Source organism: Apis dorsata, unplaced genomic scaffold, assembly GCF_000469605.1.
Source record: "Apis dorsata unplaced genomic scaffold, Apis dorsata 1.3 scaffold_683, whole genome shotgun sequence".
Taxonomy (NCBI): domain Eukaryota; kingdom Metazoa; phylum Arthropoda; class Insecta; order Hymenoptera; family Apidae; genus Apis; species Apis dorsata.
Genome location: NW_006263864.1, coordinates 1,797,978 through 1,802,478, shown reverse-complemented (window position 1 = coordinate 1,802,478; position 4,501 = coordinate 1,797,978).

Sequence of the window (4,501 nt, the reverse complement as noted above, 5' to 3'; positions counted from 1 at the left end):
TGAAAAAAAAAAAAAAAAAAAGGCTGTCGGTGACTCGAATATAATAATAGATTTGGATAAACCGGGCCACGGGAACGATTAGACGTCGTGTCAATTTATATCCACATTCCAAAAGATAAAAAAATATTACCGTGTAGCGGTAAGGCGCGATTAACGAATACGAAGTTGGAAAATGTTGTAAATGTCGGACTGGGGGATTCGAAGGAATTCCTTTATCCGTGATGCTTTTCGAATAACGGAGATAACGCGTTTGCGCCTGAGCCAATCCGGTGTACCACCGGCTGACAATTGGCGGCGTGGCAATGATTTCCGATGAGCGGGTCGAGAGGAACGAGCGAGAGGGGGAAAGGGCGAGGGGTGTAACCGAGGAAATTTGACGGGAGGGGAGGAGGGAGAGGAGGAAGACACGCGCGGATAAAGGGAAAGAGGAAAGGGACGAATATATTCGTTCGGCATTTGCGGTTAGCCGCGCACGGATTGCACCCGATTTCCCTCTTTCTATCCAATAATTTTGCGAACGGCCATTCAACCTTCGTTTGTCTCGCTTCTCGCGTTCTCCAACCCTCTCCCCAGGCCCAGCTTTCCGCTAGGGCGTGATGTTCGCGCGCTCGGTTCGCAGCCGTTTAGAGAGGGGGAGGAGGAGGAGGAGGAGGAGGAGGAGCAGAGAAAAATTCTGTGAGAAGAGAGCGTGGAAATTTTTTTTTTTTTTTCGCGCTCGCGTGTTTGTGTAGCGTTGTCGCGTCGATACCATCGGCGTGTGGTTAAAATCGGAGATAAAAGCCTGGTTGATAGTTTGCAAAAGATTTTTTCGTACAACGTGCAGAGGGTACAGAGCGTTGTTGGTGAACACGTGGTGGGATTAATCAAGCGTATATTCGCGGATCGTGGGTTCGTTCTCCTCCGATAAAACTGAAATATACACGCAGGATACATCAGCTACGAATCATCTTGCGTGTTTACAGTACGAGTTTCAATTAATCGTGCAACATTTATCCTATCCTTTCGTTCGGAGGGGGAAGAAATTTCGTCTACTGAATCATTAACTCGCCTTTCCAATGAATTGCCGTGCGCTATGTGTAGGATAATGAATTCCAAAATGAATTCTTAAATTCATTCGGAAATATGCGATTAATCAAAGCGAATTGTTAAAACGTGAACGATTCGATAGTTTGAATCGAACATATTAATTTTAAATATGTCGTGTTGGAATTTCGCGTGGATAAATGTCATGATGATAAAATCTCGACCAAGATATTATTGTTGTTGTTGTTGTTGTTTACGATACCGGTGAATTATAAAGGAATTATACCAATCTTGTATATCAGACGGCTCCAATTCGGCGGGGGTTTCGAGATAAATCCATTTACGGAACAAAATGGGTCACCCTATGCGCAAAACAAGCAGATCCGTTGGCGTAATTACACGTCTAAATCTTCCTTCCCGGCTAGATGTTGGCAGTCTTTGTAACACAGCGATAAAGCTTATTTCGAATCGTGGGCCGGAAATGAATAGTGAGTGGAGGGCGAACTCGTCTTTAAATTACATTTTTTGCATTCTCATCGTGGCCGCCGTAGGGGTTTAAAATAGGATTGGCCGGAATGATAAATTCATATCTCGGCTTCCGCCGGTTACTTACACCGCGGGATAAAAGCGGGATTGGCAATTAAGCTCGATGGCGCGATAAAAAGATCCTGAGTGAAAACTTGACCTGTACTTCTTACTTACTCTCCCGACCATGATAATATCTCGCGAGAGATCGAGGCGGCGGACGAAGAGAGAAACGAATCCGCTCGAATACGCGTGAAATAAGTAACGAGACGATCGATTGGGGTGGGAAAACGTGGCCGTAAATTTAAACGCGCGTTCAAATCCAGAGCTAGAAGCGGCGGAAATAAATTCAAACAAAATGGCCAGCCTGAAGGCGCGGGATTGGAGAGCGAAGGTTCGACGAAACTTTCTCGAAGGGAAAGTTAGTTTCTCACGATTAGACTTTCACCTCCCCTTCCCCTTCCCCTTCCCACTACCACTACTTTCGTTTCCTCTAGCTCTAAACCGCCTCGAGGATCGAGATAGAGGAGCTCGGTCTGGCCGAATGAAATTTTAATTTTTGATAAGACGCTCCCCTTACCAAACTTGTCCCTCCACCCTTTCCGCTGTAACAGCAGTACTGTTCCCTCCGACTGTTTCCTGCCTCCTTCTCGTTGTACCAAGGGTCGGCATCGGTTTAGAGATGATATTAAATATCACCTAGACGCGCAACGATTTAGGCGAAGGAGATATTCTCAGAGAAGAGAACAAATGTTGCGAGTGTTTTAGATTGATTGCCGAGGAAGGGATGTCAGGTTGCGCAATTATGCAGAAAGAGATATGTATCTATGAAAAGGAATAAATACGAAGGTACGAATAGTGCAGCGAAGTTTAATTCACAGAATTAATTATCAAAGCTATGTGCCAAAGATAAAGCGCTTTTAATTAAAGAAATAATCGATAATTTTTTTGGCGTCTAGAGTTTTTAATGAACGAAATTGTTCATTAACGAAGTGTATTTCGACGAGATATTTTCGAGATTTTTGCGCAATATTTTTAAAAATAAATAGTTCGTTCCGACAGCTTTTTGATAAATTAAGACACGATAAGCCGTCACAAGACAAGTCTATCGATCATTGTTCGCGTTCCTTCCTTCATTTCAACGTAACCTCTTAATGGGGTAAACTCGGGTCGACACTTCACGCGTAGACAACGGATAAACGGAATTCCTAATGTCGATCACCCTCGAGTAAACGACAACAAATCTCGCGCGCGTGCCTAATTTCTCGCATCACCGAATCTCTTAGTTATATCCGCCAGCCTATCAATATCGTCGAATTCAACCGAAAATTCCAATCAGTCGGTGACTACAAGTATAATTGCGGTTCCATGGAGGAAAGCTGGTGTTAGAAACCTGAGACGTAATGAAAGAAGTCGCGCGGAATGCTGTCTGTTAAATTGATAGAGCAAGAAACGAGGAGACGACAGAAGGAAACAAAGAGGCCAAGTGAGAAGAATAAAGAGAGAGAAAGAGAGAACAGAGGATTTTCCATAGATTGTGTAGAATAGATATGCGTATGCTGGAAGGCAAAATACATACGGAGAAGCGATGTGACGTAGAGGGGTGGTAGAAAACAGGGGTGGTAGGGGGACATGCGTTACGTCATGTGTGAAATTACAATCACCCACCCTTAATGCGCTTGCCTTGACTCATCCCATTCTGTTCAGGTAGAATGGTGTGAGCGTGCACAGTTACATCCGGGTGTTAGGTCTATTTCTATAAATATATATATATGTTATTATTGCACACATGTAATGAGGCACGTACGTATATGCACGTGTCTCGTATACGAGTTACACGGTCACGTTGTTTGGTATTCCGAGTATAGGTCTTTATACGCGAGATAATGAACACAATGTCTGCGGGAAAGTGTACGCCATAGGATGGGAAGGTCCGGTGCATCGGCCCTGAAGAACCTTTGGTAAACTTTGACGTGTAAACTAACTAGGACCCCCCCGATCAATGTGCTCGCTTGTACGAACCGACTGGAAAATATAATCGTTTAATGTCCGTGGACGGTTTCGAGGCGGACAGGTGAACCTAATAAATTGATAGGCCGAACGATACAATGGTTGTTAATTCCCTTGTCGAACACAACGGGACGTTAATTAATTATGTGCAACTTTAATACACTCTATTTGCTTGTTTATGTAATTATTCATATAATGTTTACAAAGTTCTTAAGCGTTTTACATAATGGCTCACAACGATGCACAATTTGTTCACGACAAATAATACGGGCAATCGCCAAGTATCGGAAAATTGAATTGACGATAATTTAAATCAATTTGTATATTTTTGTTGGATAAAAAATTCTTGGGAAAGTTTTAAATTGGATAAATATTGGATCGAGAAAAGCGAATTCGATATCATGGTCGGATTGTAACTAACTGAATGTTTGTAAAGTATATGCCAAGAGCGGTCAGCACGGATGAGATTAATAAATATTAGAGGGACACGGAGATACTCGAGGGATGCGCGTGATTTAAAGAGGTTCATGCCGTTGAATGTTTTAATAAATAAACGACCGCAGAAGTAACAGCACACAAAATTGCTTGGGAAATTGTATTTTTTCACGAGTCGACGGGTAATCGTTTCTGTCCGACCTACCGACTTGGTATAATTAATACGTCTGGAATCCTCGAATGTTTGTAAATGCCAGAAGCAAAGGTAGCCGTACATAGTAGAATATAAAGTAGAATATGGTATTATTTCAAATTTCTACGTGTTTTATGTTTATGAAATGTGACGTGTTCTATGAGATTTTTTTTTTTTTTATTTCAACGACGAATGATAAAAAGTAATTTTAAATGACCTACTCTATACATCAAACGTACGACTTAATCACGATGAACCAAGCGTCGAGTATCTCGAGTTTAACTTTCCACGAGATTGCGAGTAATTACAAAAAAA